The sequence below is a fragment of the Alosa sapidissima genome, chromosome 3 (assembly GCF_018492685.1).
Source record: "Alosa sapidissima isolate fAloSap1 chromosome 3, fAloSap1.pri, whole genome shotgun sequence".
Lineage (NCBI taxonomy): Eukaryota > Metazoa > Chordata > Actinopteri > Clupeiformes > Clupeidae > Alosa > Alosa sapidissima.
This window is the reverse complement of record NC_055959.1, coordinates 16,256,352-16,274,976: the sequence shown is the minus strand read 5'-3', so window position 1 is coordinate 16,274,976 and position 18,625 is coordinate 16,256,352. Positions and strand designations below refer to the sequence as shown.

At 44.2% G+C, this 18,625-nt stretch overlaps 1 protein-coding gene across 1 annotated transcript in view; it reads right to left on the bottom strand.

Moving 5' to 3' along the window:
- Positions 1-17,191, bottom strand: part of LOC121704912 (voltage-dependent T-type calcium channel subunit alpha-1I-like) — a 153,635-nt gene extending 136,444 nt beyond the window's left edge. The window contains exons 1-2 of the mRNA XM_042085460.1: positions 16,362-17,191; positions 15,938-16,004 (exon numbers count right to left, since the gene is read on the bottom strand). The gene's annotated coding sequence lies outside the window, so the exon portion shown is untranslated. The remainder of the gene's footprint in view (positions 1-15,937; positions 16,005-16,361) is intronic.
- Positions 17,192-18,625: the final 1,434 nt, after the last annotated feature.

Genomic DNA, 18,625 nt, shown 5'->3' with positions numbered 1-18,625 from the left:
CATCCATCTATCTATCTATGTATGTATGTATGTATGTATGTATGTATCTATCTATCTATCTATCTATCTATCTATCTATCTATCTATCTACAGTATCTATCTATCTATCTATCTATCTATCTATCTATCTATCCTTAAGCCTAAAGTATGGTCCCGCGTCTGCGTCCCGCGCACGCGGCACTGGTGAGCGCGTGACGAGAATTGCGTCATTTTTACAGCATGTGTCGCGTCTTTGAGTCGACCGAAATTTAAGACCGCGCGTCAAAGTGACGCGTAGACTGCGCATGTGTGAAACGGAACTGCTGTAAACACTCCCCTCCAGTAGGTGGACCACATAGAAGAACAACACTTAAACGTAGAAACAAACCTAGACAGAAGAAGACTTGTTTGGTTACCATAACGACGATGGAACAGAGCGCCTGTCCTCAGCTTGCCTGGCTTTGAGTTACGTGAGACACCACGACATGGAGTCAACTTCGACCGATGTAAAGCCACAATCCACAGATACATTCTTTAACATTATATTTAACGGTCACTTTACCATCTATGGTGTAGAACCCAAAGTATTTCAAGACACCACATTTTAGATGAGTTGGGGACGTAATTATCTGTCTGCTGGCCGTTCTGTGCGTTACCTTTGATTGTCGAAACAGGGTGGCTGCATGGGCTCATTGTGGCTACTGGCTATTATATTGGCTTGATTTGGTCATGAGCCCTGGATCATATAGCACTGAATGAGATGGTAAACAATAAAATAAAACTAATCATAGACAGTGACAGCCTTTACTCCATGCATGGAGAGCTGACATGACTTCGGATTAAATGCATCTTTTAAAAATGAGCGTATGCTGAAATCAAATCGCAAAACCCAGAGCCAATTAAAGGTATCTATCTACAACGCTCAGGCGAAACCCATGTAACACTTGCTGATCGAGATGCATTCTCGCCTGTTCCTTATATAATGCGTTATCAATAGTGATTATAATAATAAAGGGAATGTAGCCTACCTCTCCCTGGTGCAATCATTATCACCTAGCCTACTCCTGAACAATGCTGAACTCAAATCTCGAAACTCGCCTGTCAACACCGGGAAATGCGCTACACAGCACTAAAAACCGAATAGTTTATTTATAGTTCGACTACGGATATTTCACGTCATGTTCGAATAAAAGTGACAGCCCTACTCCCTGCATAGAGAGCTGACATGACTTCGGATTAAATGCATCTTTTAAAAATGAGCGTATGCTGAAATCAAATCGCAAAACCCAGAGCCAATTAAAGGTATCTATCTACAACGCTCAGGCGAAACCCATGTAACACTTGCTGATCGAGATGCATTCTCGCCTGTTCCTTATATAATGCATTATCAATAGTGATTATAATAATAAAGGGAATGTAGCCTACCTCTCCCAGGTGCAATCATTATCTCCTAGCCTACTCCTGAACAATGCTGAACTCAATCTCGAAACTCGCCTGTCAACACCGGATAATGTTATCATAATAATAATTGAAGGAATAACCTAGGCTACCGCTCGCTCTAAATACACCCATTATCACAGTGAGACATACATTATGAACACAAATAGTTACTTCAAAACTTTTATTGACACGTCATATTTACAGGTTTTTGGTTCATACTTTTTGGTATGAGGCAGGTGTGAAGACTCAATACAAATTTAATTGAGGACATCTGTACGCACAACTCTTTCTTACCATGACACTGCTGCATGTGTTCAGAAAAATGTCTTTACTTTGTATCGCACCAATATTGCTGCCCTCGCAGCACCGAGTCACTAAGCTACAGGCTAAGTAGCCTAATAAGCAAGTAGGCTAAGCTAGTCTCTCAGCTATACCAACAGGTGTGCTGTGTGTGTTCTGGTGGATGATAAATGGAGCGATGCGATGGGCCAGCTTATCAAACTTCCCAGCAGACAGGCGAACGTACTCGTGGTGCTTTTTCCTTCATCAGCTCTTCCTTCGTTTAGTGCTCGCACATCCCAAGTTCTTCTTTTCTTCAGGCGTTTCAGGCTTTTTTGCTGGTTGTGTCCTACTTTCAGGCTCGACGTACCGCCCCCAGTTGGTGGGGCAGAGTATCACAGTTAATCCGTAGTGCGCAGGCGCTAACCGTAACAATTTAACGCGCATTCAGGACAGCAGAAATTGGAGTATGCTTCACGTCCACGGCAAAAATGACGCACGTCTTGGACACGCGCAAATGTGACGCAGGACCATGCCAGAGCCTTTAGTTTTCATCCATCATTACTCATTTCTTTCTTTCTTTCTTTCTTTCCTTTGTGCCTGTTCAGGTTGGCCTCCACCTGCCTCTTTGTGGAGGTTTTATATAGCTCTACTTTCCCCACCTGCTTTTCTATGCCCTATCTCCTTTGCTTTACCAGAGTGACCTGTTAATAATAATGAGGAACAAATGGTGGCTTATTTTTTCCTTAATGCAGTGCCTTCTAGCAAGGCAGAATAAGTCCTTAGCACAGAAACGGCAGGATGGTATTAGGACTCTGTGTCTTATGATTGCTGTGTGACTCATCTCTCTCTCCCCCTCTCTCTCTCTCTCTCTCTCTCTCTTTCTCTCTCTCTGATTCTCTCTGTTTTTGAAGTCCTTATAACAAGACATTTGACTGCCAGTCTGAAGAAAATAGACCAGAATAAGGCTATGCACACTTGAAAGCAGGTTTCTAAAAGGAAGCTCGATTGTGCTAAAAATATCTCTTGTCTTCTTCAATGTGTTATGCTGTTCTTTATAATCAATGAAACTAAGCTCTCCTATTGTTAATATGTGATAGGATAATGATCCTGATGTGTTCTTAAATGTTACATAACAGCATTTTTGAGTGTACAAGAAACCCATCTGAAAGACAGACATGACACTGTTCAGGGCTTGTTATTCATGACCCCACATATTTTGGTATTCATATAAAAACCGCATGCCACAATGTGTACAAAAACATGTTCCCCCCACCTCCTCTTTCTCTCTCTCTCTCTCTCTCTCTCTCTCTCTCTCTCTCTCTCTCTCTCTCTCTCTCTTTTACACACACACACACACACACACACACACTCTGTTTTTTTGTCTTTCGCTCTTTCTCTTCCTCACTCATGCTCTCCCCCCTTCTTGCACTCTCCACACACCACAGAAACACACAACCACAAAATGGCTTACTCCCTATGCCCTTCCTTTTGAATCCATCTAGAGCTCACAGCTAACGGCTGCAACCATGTATGATTAGCCCATCACAAAAACATACAGAACTGGACAAACCTGTTCTGGCTCTGATCTGGTCCAAACACAGGCTGGACCAGCCAGCTACCATCACAGCTGATCTAAAGGCTGGCAAACCGGGACACACCGTTAATATTCATCAGCTGGTGTGTCCTCTGGAGTGAGCAGCTATCATCACACCGAGGACAAAGAGGAAGAGGACACACAATCAGTTTGAGCACCTGTGCCATGACACAAGGCTTGCATTAGCCAAGCTGTCGCATAGCATCTCATTCAAAGCCAATCAAGCAGGAACAATTGGAGAAATAGAACACGTGATTTCATGATTTTGAACCCTTGATTTTTGCATTGTTGTTTTGTTTCATCTGTGCTTTTTCAAAGAATAAGCTTGATAAAAATGTTTTTTAAAAGAACAGACAGTCCAGTCCTATAACGTTATTATCCTTTGGGTGCCTGACTGGGTATATAATAACTAACTCAGCAATCACTGTGTTTTACTCACGCAGCCCTCTGTTCATATTATCTTGTTTACTGAGCAGGTTGTCTGTCATTTTCAGCTAAATCAATGGAAACGGAGCTTTGAGGTCAAATTGATTTGACCTTTGAAAATACCTTTCTACTCCTCTGTGGGCTCCTGGTATGTTGGTGAGCGCACCAATCATAAATGCCCAGGATGATCATGTGTTCAAGATCTGCTGATCCAAGTGTGGTGCATGATGTTTATGTGAGTGAACGTGAGAGTGAATGTGAGGACAAATAAGTGGAGAGAGAGAGAGAGAGAAGTCGAGAGGGAGAGAAAGAGAGGGGGAATGGAAAGAGAGGTAAAGGGAGGGGTAGAGAGAGAGAGGGATGGAGAAAGTGGGAGAAAGAGAGGAATGGTCTACTGCATCCTCTCATTAGGTGCCAGCAGCTGACTGGCACTGAGGCACTCTCTCCAAAATGTGCCAGACACCCCCTCAGCTGCCAGCAGTGGTACCTTCCAGACACCCACACAAAGCTGAGGCCCTCCGCTGAGACTGTTCCTCTTTTCAGCCGCACAGGGGGGGTCTGCTCGGCTGCTGGGTAAATATTGATGCTGAGGCTCGATGTGGGAGAGAGTGGTAATGTGTGTCTGTGTGTGCGCGCGCTTTTGTGTGTGTGTGTGTGTGTGTGTGTGTGTTTGTGTGTGTGTGCGGGGGGGGGGGGGGGGGTGGTAACGACAGAAAGAGAAGAGGAAAAGGAGCATGAAAAGCCAGCAAGGCTTTGCACATGTCTCCGAGCCAAAGTGTCTGCTGAAGGAGATGAGATGAGATGACCTGTGCTTGAGCCTGCCAGCTGGGCAAGCCTTAATGGGCCATGACCAGAGTAATATCCCCGTCTGATGACGGAGGACAGGTGAAAGAGAGAGGGATGAGGGAGGAGAGAGGACAGGAAAGGGTAGAGAAGGGGCCCATAAACGGAATTTAAGACAGACATAAGAGAGGAAAGGGAGAGAGGTTACTGATGAAAGAGAGAGGGAGAGAGAGAGAGTAATGGAGTTGAACAGAAGTGGAGAAGTACACAGGGGATGCACAACAGCAGGCAGAGAGGGGAGATGGGGTGGTGGGGGGGATGAAAGAGGTACTAGTGAGGAAAACTAAATGAAGGGAAGAGGGGAAACTGCAGGAGAGAGGGGTGGTTGAAGGAAGGAAGGAAGGAATGAAGGAAGAGAGAGAGAAAAAGAGCGAGGGGAAAGAGAATGTGTCAGTTCTTACCTCTATAATCCACAGGGGTCCTGTTCCCCAGGGACGGGTGGGTTTTGCCACAGCAGAAAATAGCAACCGTTTTTACATGGTCTACTTAACCATGACTGCCCCGAGATGACAACAGATTAGCCCGTTTCCCTAATCACTTACTGGGGCCCCCGCACCTCATGGCTCACGGTGGGGGTCGCCCCCCCCCCCCCCCCCCCCAAGAATAGCAGGAGGGGGTCACCAAACCAAGCGGCCTTGAGCGCAGCTTCTGGCCAAAAACTTTCTCTGTGTACCCCCCATTGCTTCTGAAACTCTCAGCGCTCCCAGCTGAAAGCCAGACACTAGTAATTAACTGGAGGCGCCATTAATCAGGACCATGGACAGCGACTGAAGCCTTCTTTACATGGGGACTAGGAGTTGGAGGTTCTGCAGGATGTGAGCCCTGGGAGCCCACATTGTATGACAGAGAGAGAGAGAGATAGAGAGAGAGAGAGGGAGAGAGAAAGAGAGAGAAAGAGATAGAGGGAGAGAGAGAGAGAGAGAGAGAGAGAGAGAGAGAGAGATGAACAATATGGGGTCGAGAGGGTATATATATCTTAGTTCCCATTCATCTCTATATTTTTCTCTTTCTCTCTTCCTCTTTTTTATCACACCGGCTGCTCTGGGGTTGAGGCATGACAGATGGCAACTGCCAGTGGTTGTATTTGCAGACGCAGACGGGGGCTCTGCAGAGAGCACAACATACAAACAACCTCCACTGACCCATTCTACAAGGACCCTTCCCATACCAGGTCTCACGGAATAGTATATATAATATAATATATATGAATAGTCCAATTTTATGTCCCCGGAAGACAACAACGCTACCGCTGAAGGTGACCAGTATGTTCAATTCACAGCTGAAATTAAGCTGAAACTTGACTTCCCCCATTAGGGCCATACTCCTGTGGGGCTGAGCGTCTCATCAAACATCTGTGCCCATAGTGCCGCAGACACACACCATTACATAATGACACCATTTACTCGTAATGATTACATGGCATGATAAACAAATGGCTCGATGCCAATCATGCCATAAAAGGCAAAGAGACCGATGTATGTGCAATGTGTTCACTTACCCATGTAGCAGATGTTTTTTTTAAATATAAAGTGATATACAAGTACAAGAAGATGAATGCCAGAGAAACTATTGAATACCCTGTGATATAAAGATACCAATAAAACCAGCCAGTGTTCCCACATGTCGTGTAACAGCATACATAAATCCACCGTATATTTCTATACATTATGAGCAGTAACTAAAGGTCAACCCTATGATATATATCTCTCTTTGACTTTGATCTCCCAGCATCTCTGGCCTGTTTGTGCATTTTACGGCACTATCTTTACTTAATTTAAAGCGCATCCTATTGATTTCCCTGCATTAAATGTGTGGATAGTGGTGATGAAGAGAAAGAGGAGTGAGAAGGTGAAAGAGGGAGAGAGAATGAGAGAGGAAGTGTTCATCCAATCAGTGGGGTCTTCAGTGCGGGGGTCATCCATCCTCGATCACTGACCTGGCTTTGCTTTCTAATGATAAACATCTACCGCCCTCTGCCATTATTAGCTCACTACTCCTCTCAATCATTTGCGTGCCATCTCTCTCTCTCTCTCTCTCCCTCTCTCTCTGACTCTGTCTTTTTGTCTCTCGCTTTTTTCACTCTCTTTGACTCCCTCTATGTGCTCTGTCCATACTGGCTATCTCTTAAAAACATGGACATTGTATGTAACGCCTTCTCTGTTTCACTTTCTCTTTCTCTGCCTCACACTCTTTTTGTCTTTCTCACAACCTCCCTAAACACACACACACACACACACTCTAACCCCCTCTTCGGTATTCATACAATCTCAGCGAGGTCCCCTCAGAGCCCTAGACATCTCCGTGTCCAAAGGCATGGCCGGTAATTGAATTTACTGTAGAGATGGCAACAACCCAGATTGATTCAGAGAGAAAGAGAGAGGGGGGGGGGGGGGGTGGGGTGGAGGGAGAGAAAAAGAGAGAGGGAGGCAGGGGAGAAAAGAGTGAAGAGCATGAAGTGGGGTCAGTGTAGCAATTAAATTACCAATGCATATAGTCAGTTCAGTGTGACAACCACAATCAACATGGTGCAACAACCGGTTGAAGAGTGTGTATAGCAAGAGGCATGTATGCGTATGTAAAACATAGACAGGGCTCCTGTGTGTGTGTGTGTGTTTGTGTGTGTGTGTGTGTGTTTGTGTGTGTGTGTGTGTGTGTGTGTGTGTGTGTGTGTGTGTGTGTGTGTGTGTGTGTGTGCGTGTGTATCTGCGTGGTCAGAGATGAGGAAAAAGCCCCCGTCTCTCATCTGCTCCCCATTACCAGGGGTGAAATTGCATGCTTGTGTTGTGGAGGGGAAGGGGGGGGGGGGGGGGTGAGACTAATTAACGGCAGTCCTTCAGGGATTAACGCCAGAGCCCCGCACTGATGGGAGGCAGTGAGCTTGGATAGATGGAGGAAGGGCAAAACAGAGAGAGAAAGAGAGAGAGGGGGACAAGGTAGGCTATTGTTGCTAAGTGATTGTTCTTTGTGTTACAGGTATTTTCTCATTTCCATTCACACATTGTGCTGTCAAAAGTCTTATTTAAAGTAATTTATGTGCAGTCTTAAATTGTGTGTTGCATCCAGTGCAGTACAGCACTAATGAGAGAACATGAACTACACGAACATTACACAAAATCTTCATCATCATCATTATCACCACCATCATCATCATCCTCATTTCAACATCTCTCAGTATTCATGCTCACTGTCATCTTGCCATCATCACCTCTGTTTTCCTCCCCTCCGGCATCACTTGTCCACGGCCACGGCAGCCCAGGTGGCCTCTGTGTGAATCTGTCCCCACTACACAACACCTGCCAGGATGAATCACCCACAATCAGCCCTGCAGCAGTCACATGCTAACACAAGGGCTGACCACGATGAGCCCATTCTCTTTCTCTCTCTCTCTCTCTCTCTCTCTCTCTCTTTCACACACTCACACACACACACACACACACACTCTCAAGCACCCGCACACACATAGACACACACATTGACATAAGCAGACACACACACACACACACACACACACACACACATAGATACACACTCACACACTGACACTCAAGTACTAGGGTCAAAGGTTAAGGTCCACGTTGAACTCAAGAGTGTCAACCCATTACTAAAGCTGAAAATGAACTATGTCCTGGGCTGAGCTCTCTGCATATCCACTGTCCATATACCACCACCCATGATAATCTCTACAGGTCATACCAGGCTTGACCTAACATCTAGGCTTTATATCATTACTGTAAGAGTAGGCAATGTATTATCAATACATGCAACTGTCCTTGTAGGTTTTCTGAAACTCACATTTTCAGAATATATGGAACATTTGATTAAACACTCACATTCGAAAAACACCCTTCCTCTTCCTTCAGGATCTTTCATCCATTTATCTGTATTACATCCTCTATGTAACAATAAAATGTGTTTCACTGTCCCTATGATTTGTCACATTCAATAAAGCACCACAAAGCCAACTATGTCATTAAAAAATATATAGCATACTATTTCATTAAAGGAATGGGGTGACACTGTAGCCTATGCAAAGCGTAGAGTTGTAGCTTTCTAGCCCACACCATCTCAGAGAGTTTTGACATTTGCATTTGACCTATACTCTTGGGTTTTAAAGGTCAGTGTCTAAATGTCTTACAACATGTGCCACATCACGTCAAAAACAATGGAATCATTTGGAATCCAAACAAGTATGCGTTATTTCTAGCTAATCATCTACCAGTCGAGTTCTGCTACTGGCTGTAAATTCTACGTCTTAAAGCAGCGTTTCTCAAACTGTGGGTCGCGACCCACTACTGGGTCGTGGAGACATGCCAGGTGGGGCGCGAACTGACGTGAAAAACAGGATTTTTTTAAATTTATTTTTTTATCTGTAGCCTGGGCCCAGGTAGCACCCAATGCGCAATGGACGCACTGTGTTATTCACAGGGAAGCGCTCATGTCAAGGCAGCTTAGTTAGTCCCGACCTACATGAGATTTTGAACGTTATTGTGAGAGTGGTGAATTTCATCAAAACCCGGCCCTTAAAAGCGTGTCTATTCTCCTTCGAGATTTCTGAGCGAAATCGCTGAAACGTCTGATTGGGAGCCACTCTTGTGATCCCATGTATTAAACAGTAGGCCTACATCACATCCCTACAAAGTTTATTTAAAAAATATTTCCCAACTAGCAGTGCTCAGTATGACTGGATTATGGATCCATTTAATGCAGCATGTTGGTATTTCATTGAATATATTGTACAATGCTGTAAAATGGCCTATGCTTCCTAATATGTTGCTGGAAAACAGAAATATGTGTGTTATGTATTTATTTATTATTATATCTGCAGCACCAGCTGATTTTAACTCTGTTGAAGAGGATATATTTAGAACTTGTCATTATTTCAATAAATTTGACAATTTTAAGCTTGACCTACCACTTTCTCAGAGCGATGAGGGACAGGTGGGGCTCGAGAATGCCCCCTTGATCAAAGTGGGGAATGAAAGAAAAAGTTTGAGAACCACTGTCTTAAAGAATCCAGGCTCCAGGCTTATGTTGTTCAAAAGTAGTGCCATTGTGTCATCATGTTATATTGCAAATTATTATCATATTAAAGTAGTAAACCATTATAGATTAAAAAAAAATAGTATGAATGGGTCTGCATATAGCATAATGCTGTTGCTCCTACTTTTGTTGTTTCTCTGAGGAGTTCCCTGATCACTTTTGGCCATCTCCGAGGATCCCACCTCTGGTCGGTCCCTCCCCACGAGCCTGGCTAACACGGAGCGGGACACGGGCCGTTGAGCCCTGAGAGCCAGCAGCTGTCGGGGAGGCGTAATATCTCCCGTGTGTTGCCTTGTACAGTAACTCAATCAATTAGAGCGCCCAGAAAGCAGTGATATCTGGATCCCACTGAGAGTGCGTTGAGCCGGGGAGAGAGGGAGAGAGGGAGAGAGGGAGAGAGGGAGAGAGGGAGGGAGGGAGAGAGGGAGAGAGGGAGAGAGGGAGAGAGGGAGAGAGGGAGAGAGGGAGGGAGGGAGGGAGGTTGATGTGTGGGGGGTTCTCTTTTCACGTCCCCATGTCTTGTCGCTGCCTCACGGAGCAGAGCTCTTCATTAAAGCAGACGGGGGTTGGATGTTCACGTGAACTGGCCTGCACTAGAGTTGTTAAAGGATGGGCTGTACTGGTGGGGGGAGTCTAATGGTGTTTACAGTGGTTGAGCTCCAAATCTGCCTGAGCCCCAAAGTATGCAAACATGCATTATCATTGGTCAGAGCATGACATGACCATCACATTGTATGGATTCAAACCACCTACCTAAATCTTGGAAAAGACCACACAAAATGGCCACTGACTCTGGTTAGGACCCATCACTGATCTACCCAGACTGCTCCTAGTGTCAGTTACTACCAGCTAATGCTAAAGGTCTCACTTCATTTTAAGCGTCATTATTAGCTAAAGGTCTCGCTTCACTGCAGGTACAATACACTATAAGCAATGAAAAGTGCTGTCCACACTGCTAATGCCACACACTTTTTTTGTCATATTCAGTGAACTGTAGGTTGAATTGAAGGTCCTCTAGTTGTCCATTCTCTCTGTGTGTGTACTCGACAAACTTTGTTGTTTGGACAGTTATGGCTGAGCAAATGGGAAACTAACACATTTTGTAAATAGGAAACAAACATGCATATTTATTGCATAAATGACTAAGGATGCTCATTGTCATTGGACGGTGAAACCAATCAGAAGTGTCATTTGTGAAAGTGTCAGTGAATAGAAGAGGAGGGGGATGTCACATATTTGTCGGAGATGTGGAGTATTGCCACTCCACATGCTTTTGGCTCCATCTCCACACCTGGCGTCAGGCCAGCACACCTCAAGTTTGGCCCTATGGCGAGAGAGCCGCGGCTGGGGAGGTGAGAGCGGAGAGAGGGGCTGCTGGCAGCCGCCGCTGGTAATCCGTTAATTTACAAGCACCAATCACCGCCAGCCAGAGCAGTGGAGGAGAACTAATCCATTGAGCGCAGACACTCATGGTAGAACTGTCCATGGGATGTGGCTTCACATGGCCTGTCTCAGCCACCACACACACACACACACACACACACACACACACACACACACACACACACACACACACATGCAACATACACGCACACACACAAACACACACACGGCGAACCAGCACACTGGCACACCAAAGGGCTCAACTTCTTCTTGCTGCTACTGCTGCTGTTGTCACAATCAAGCCTCACTACAGTTCGGTCAAGCAACAGCCATGGGTGGTATTTTCAGTGGACAAACACAGAGAAAGAGAGACAGAGAGAGAGAGAGGAAGAGAGAGAGACAGAGACAGAGAGACAGAGAGACAGATACAGAGACAGAGACAGAGACAGAGACAGAGAAAGAGAGAGATTTGGATTCTTGGCTTTACACAGTATCACTGGCTTGTAATACTGTAGCCTAAGAGAAGTCGACTGGGGTGAGACAACTAAAATCCTCTCTGTGCTTTTGAATGTTTTAAGCTCCAGCTGTTTGACTCATATGTTAAGTTTTGATGGCACTCTGTGGTAAAGGAGATCAATCTGCTCACGGTCCACCTATGGCGTAAACTACGGGAGGACAACACTCTCCCCACCACCATAGATCATAGAGGAATCACGCACCATCTTTAGTTATTTATGACCCTTTAATGTGAATGAAAGAGCTCTGTGCCGAGACGCAGCAAGAGATTAGGCGCCGTAATGAGCCGCGGGATGCGTGTTTTTGCACTGCGTGACAGGTTAGGAGAGGAAGACAGAAAGATAGAGAGAGACAGAAAGAGAGAGAGAGAGAGAGAGAGAGAGAGAGAGAGAGAGAGAGAGAGAGAGAGAGAGAGAGCACATTGCAGCACACCGACCAGCCCCAGGAGGGATGTGTTCTATGCTAGAATCTGACGGCAACAGTCAAGCTCATTACTGTCAATTTCTAAGGGAAGCCACCAACCAACGGTAATTCACAGTGCCTACGCATCACAGCCAAAGAGGAAGAGAGGAGGGGAAGTCATTGCACTCTGACTCCTCGCCTGAATGTGATTTTACTCGGCAGCTTACGGACGCCTGAGTAACATTACCGCTAATTACCACGAACGCCTGTTTCTTCCTCTGATTCTATATAAACATGCATAATCCCATCGCACATACAGTACACACACACACACACATACACACACAGCCACACATGAAATGTGTGTATACTCACACACTCCACTCACACACACACACACACACACACACACACACACACACACACACACACACACACACACACACACACACACACACACACACATACACAAACATCAGGGCTCAGAGCTATGTGTAATTGTGTGGTGGTGCAGGAGATGAGGAGTAAGTGCAGGCTTAAGTCATCATTTCATATGAGTCATTTTTCCCAGAAGAACAGAGAACGGGGAGTGCATAGTCGGGCCTGTGAATCGTGTGAAAAGGTGATGTGAGATTTGTGTCTGTGTGTGTGTGTGTGTGTGTGTGTGTGTGTGTGTGTGTGTGTGTGTGTGTGTGTGTGTGTGTGTGTGTGCATATATGTATGCCTAATCACCTTTCTCACATCTCTGAACACATCTGTATGTTTGCTTGTTTATGAATCTGTATGTATCTTTGCTTGAGTCTTAAACAGTCTTATTAGGCTAAATAAATTTGATTCTGCACCCCAATGCAAAAAACTCACTTTATCACTGATGAAGTCTGGAACAGTTTAAGTATTGGAATTAATTCTTAATAGAGCCTTGTGGTTGTATAAGAGGTAAGAGTTTGCAGAAAGAAAGAAGGAATTTAATTCACTTAAACATGTCAAATTGAACACCTTATTTCATCCGGTGAGGAGAGAATGTTGTGCAGAGTCAATTACAATGTTATTTAGGATAGTGCCGGTTGGATCCCTTTTATTGGCTGGCTGTCTAGACACCATTTCTATGTCTTTCCAGGCCAAAGAGGCTCATTGCACCCCCTATGGACAGGTATGCCTCACTGTGTGCCAAATAGGATGGCTGGGATTTTGGAACCTTCTATATACCAGCCTCTGTGTGTAGATTACCCCAATAATCTACCTCAGAAGCATTCGCACCTGCCCCTGTTTGCTTTCTCATCCTCTCTCACTTCCTCCCTTACAACAACATGCACCTGCAAACACCAACACACACTGTGTCTTCCACAGTGTAGCACTACCTTTCTCTTCCCTTGTTGCAGTCTCTATGTGTCCCCTCAGTTCCAGTCTCAGTGGTATTTTGCCAGAGGACTCTAACCTTTCCCCTCTCCTTTACGCTCATTGTCCTGTGGACACTGTGGCCTTCACTCTCAGTGGACTACCTCTGTGTGAATGAAAGAGTGAGTGAGTGATTCTCTCTCTCTCTCTCTCTCTCTCTCTCTCTTTGTATGTGTTTGTGTGTGTGAAAAAGAGAGAGAGAGAGAGAGAGAGAGAGAAGGTGGAAAAATGAAGAGTGGCTCACTGATCGTGTTTTTAAAGTGCAGCTGAATCACTGACTGAAGCTCTGAGTAACTGAGCGACTGGCAGAGACGATAAGTGGAGGAGTGAAAGATGGATGGATGGATGGATGGATGGATGGGCAGAATAGGGTGAAAAGAAGAGGAATGCAGTGTTCTGACCACCAGCCCAACCAGCTACACAGGTACTGTCACAGCCACAGTGTACCCCACACTGCCACAGCCGACCCTTGGGACAGAACAAGCCCTTTTGCTTTTGTCTTACAATGCCCATTCCACCGCATTTAGCTTCAGACAAAACACGGCGCACTTGCCGCTACCTCGTAAAAGGGCACAGGTGTCCGTACTCGGCTCTTGGCTGTAAAGGGACCATCTGCTTCTGGCCCTCACTCCTCAGGGGCCTGGCTACAATTGCATCGCCCGAGCCCGAGCACCTGAACGGATAGCGAACCATTAAGCAAACAAAAGGAAATACGGCAAGTGTGGCTGCCAGAGAGACACTCGAGCTCTTGACATGGAAAGCTGTTCTTCCTGACAGAAACATATTTACGATTCACTGTAGCAGACGGCAGCCTGCAATTAACTTCGGAGCGATATGACAATTCACAAGACTTGGCAAACTGAGTATGATGGGCAGAAAATGGACATATGACAGATAGATACAGGATATTAGTTATTTGAGTAGTGAGTCTGATGGACTGGTCTTCAATTGGAAGGCCCAAATAATTACAGCAAATTGAGGCTTTTGTTTTATGGTCCTAAAGCTATTAATGTCAGACTTCTGGACATGATACTACAGGTATGCAGGCTAAGCATCGTCTTTCCACTTGTTTTCATGTTCCTCTCTTGTTGTTGTGCACCGCTGGGAAGGGCCATGGTCAAGCTTGTAAAGTCAATTGGAGAAACAATGCAAACCACAAACCAACACAAACCAACAGATCAATGTGAAGGTCTTCTAAAGACACCATCCAGCAGTTTAAAGCATAAAGAGGCATTTGCTCCTAACATAACACACATTTTGTTGCAATTTCCCGGTATGTTCTTGAGATGAAAAAGACAAACAGCACAAAGATAAAAAGCCTCTGCATTTTCAATCAATAGTACTGTGTTGGTCTTTTCCTTAATGTCAATTTATTTATGCGTAGATCTATTTACTGTTTATTTATTCTGTTTGTCAATTAATTACTTAGTCAAGACAATGACTACCAAGTGTGGTTGGGAGTTATGTGGGAAGTAATGACCTCTGGGAGATGACAGGGCAAACTATACTAGACAGTGGAGGGAAGCATTGTAGTGTATTATTAGATTGACTTGGGCCAAGGGATCACTAACATATCCATTACCAATTAAGATGTGCCTAAAGTAAAGTGCCTACATTTGTAGAGGTTCCAATAAGCATGAGTATATATATATATATATATATATATATATATATATATATATATATATATGTGTGTGTGTGTGTGTGTGTGTTTTCAATAACAACGGTAACAAAGTGTTTGTAACAATGTATTGCTTCACTAGATTTTAACGGATTTCTGTTGCTACAGTGTTTATCAGTTAGCTTTTCGATTCGTGTAGTAGCAAATAGACTATTAGACTGTACGAGTAAGGATGTTACATCACCTATTTACCTCCCCACTCCACACACTACACCACACACACACAAACGCTCCCGCGCCCATAAGCGAGCGCGCGCGTGGGCAGTTCATGACGGGTGAGGTTTCGCAGACATTTCAGGATATCTTATACTCATACGTAACGAAACACAAGGGCCGGACAAACACACACACACACACACACACACAAACACACACACACACACACACACACACACACAAGATGTCTTTCAATCTCGCTCTCTTGCTGCACGGTCCCTTGTCATTTGTTTTGTGATCAGTTTGACAAAACTGGTCGATAAAGTAACTAATTGCCATTGTTCAGGATATTGCAACTGATCCAAAATGTTGAGATAAAATCGTTACGACTCAATGACTCGAAAGAGAACAAAGGCATAAAATCAACATAGTATTCGCCATTCACTTCATAAACCACTTCCTCAATGGCCAAGATGCTCTTACAATAACCGATCATAAATAGTCTCATATTTCAGTAAGTATTCAGAATTTAATCAGGTAAGCAGACTTGTATTTGTTTGCATTGATAGTCATACAATTCAGGTATCTTAACACTGGTAATTGGTGTCTAGGCTACAACTTGAAAAACAAGTTTGGGATTTTTGTTATAGATGGGTGCATAACTTCTGACATGGCACAATGAGATTAATAACCCGTTTAAAAGAAAAAGCAGATGATATAACATGATATTATCACAAAAAATATTTCTTTCAACGTTTATGACATAACATAAATTATTGTTTTTTTCTTTTTAAACTTACCCCTTGTGACATCAAATAGATTTGGAGAGAATGGCTAAATGACGATACGGTTGGTTTTCATAAGCACCTAAGGAGAAAAACAAATCATGCTCCAATCAAAGTAATACGTCAGTGCACTGTTATCAAAATATCACGGAGATTCATGATGCAACAAAGTGCTCAAGAACATTGGAAGTTTTCACAATTATCTCCTAATGACTTTTCCCTCGGTTGCAATCAACGGTACGTCGGTGAGAGCTACTGTGGCCATATAGCGCCTTCGCCGCAGCCAAGGTTGCAAGTCTCTTGAGTCTTGGAAAACCACACTAACAGGTTAGCTTGCGTTCGCTCTAATGGAGTGATAGTCCTTGAATTAAGCTATGGGAAAATCCAAGTTAACCATGCACAAGTAGCAGTGAATAGTAGAAAGAAGCATTTACTGTACCTCCGTTCTGCAATTTCACTGTAAAATCCACGTTTCTTTCTCTCCTTGATGTCAGTAGTTGAGTTTGTTAAAAACGAATCCTCTCCACTTCCGCAGGTAAGTATTTCGAAAATATCCACACTTTTGTGGTGAGTAAGATGTGTACCCCAAAACAAATATGTAATTGTGTGCAGTGATAACGTTTCACATCGTTGAAGCTATATCAGCACATCATGCATCGTTTTGCATGGAGCCTGTGGAGGTCTTCGCTCACTTTGGGTGGGTATGCGAGGTGCACACATAATCAAAACGCTCGGTAATCCACAGTGCCGACAAAATGATAAAAACGGCTTCTAATCCGAGAACAGTCTTTGTCGGTGCAAAATTCCCCGTTCATATTTCGGACGATAACTTCTCGGCGCTCTGCGGCTTAAAGACCTACCTGGTCCTCCGCGGCGTGGTCACAGTGCTCTAGCAGGTGAATTCACATCTTCTCTTACCACCTCAGTGGCACATCAAAAACTCTATCCGAAAGCTATACGCGAGTGCACACAGACTGTCGCGCCCGCGCCCGCGCCTGACGCAGAGGGTGTTCGAAGTCGTTTCCACTCGTTTACCTGCACCTGACAAGACGGTTACTTTAGACTGAATCACTCCGTGTCACAAGAAACCGCTCCCTCCTTAAGTCATAAGTGTACAATTGTCACTGATTCGGCGCCCGACACTCCCAGTTTTTTCGAGAGGCATCTCTTAAGGGGCTAAGCTAGAGAGTTGGTTTGGTGGAGACTGGAGGGAGAGCAGCTGGAGAGATTATTTGCGCTATTACCGCATTATACATATTGCCTGCCGTCTATCTGCATCGGTGGATCCGGATCTTAGTTGAAACTACAGCGACGGTATGCGCGGGGAAAGAATCCCGCACTCATAGAATAACCAATAAAAATGAAGCGACGTAAAAAAGCTACCCTGTGTGCAGTTTGTCACAGGCAGATGAATGGGTAATGAAACTAATAAGATGCATAGCCTATATGATGATGACTGCTGTATATATACTTATAATAGGGACATCCTGAAATATCTCATCATTGCCATATTTTAAGGGACAGATAGGCTAACCAAACACATTGGCACGCAAATACACACACACACACACACACACACAGACACACACCGCTCACAGAGAGTGAGTTTTAAACTGAGAGAAAAAAACTTCACTCCTTCTGTCATAGAAACTTAAGAAACATAAGGGGAGAGAAATGTTCTGAATATGTTAAGTGAGTTTATGTTGGAATCGTGATCAATTAATTTCACCAATGAGTTTACCACGCAATTTTCCCGAGCATAAATTAAGGCGCGTTCAGGACGCGCCTTCGATATTTTAGAAGCTTCTTAAATATATTAAAGAGTCTTTAATAAAGAGCATACGTTTGGCCATGCCAGAATATGCTTTCAAACAAAACATTTGCCACTCTGTGAACTGCGTTAAGCACCACGGATAGCGATAACTCTCCAAGGTACTGAACTCACACATCAACGCCTCGAGAGTGCAAGTCGACGGGCGATACATTTCCATTCAGTTGAGGAGTCGCTAGCCATATATCAGACTTAGCACAATTCTTCCGTGTTTAAATGTGTCAGGACCTGACCACAATATAAATAACATGAACAGAATTCAGGAGAGTGACCTTCTGAGCTGTTGATCATAAAATACGCGCTATGGACTCCATGGATATTGTCACACTGGAATGTTATTCCAGTGTGACACTAGATTTAGCCTACGGATACAGACCACCGACAGATTTTGATCGCTGGGTGAAGAACTGTTACCTAAGTTATACTTAGTACTGTTTCCTAAGTTGTACTTAGTACTGTTTCCTAAGCCACGTATCCGTTGTTGAGGCAAGCTGTATGCACAATTGAAGTCAGGTCAGGCTATTCCATTTGCTGTGCAGGGACAGACAAAAAAAGTCCTTGGACTTACTTCCAATTAGCCCTACTATCATTCGCGCGCACACGCACATAGCTGTCTATCATGATAAAGTCTCACAATATTATTATACCAGTGAAAGTATTACATTCAAAAAAGTAATTGTAAAAAACAATAAAAAAAAGTACAAAAATGACAATTATTGATCAACGATTCTTATTTTGCCATGTGTCTTCATTCATATAGTAGAAATTAAGTGTGGCGTTCCCAATTTTCTTAAAATGTAGGTTAATGTAGGTTCTTTCTTTCCCTGCATGTGACTTCACCTTACTTTTCCCAAAGTTAGTTTGTTTCAATC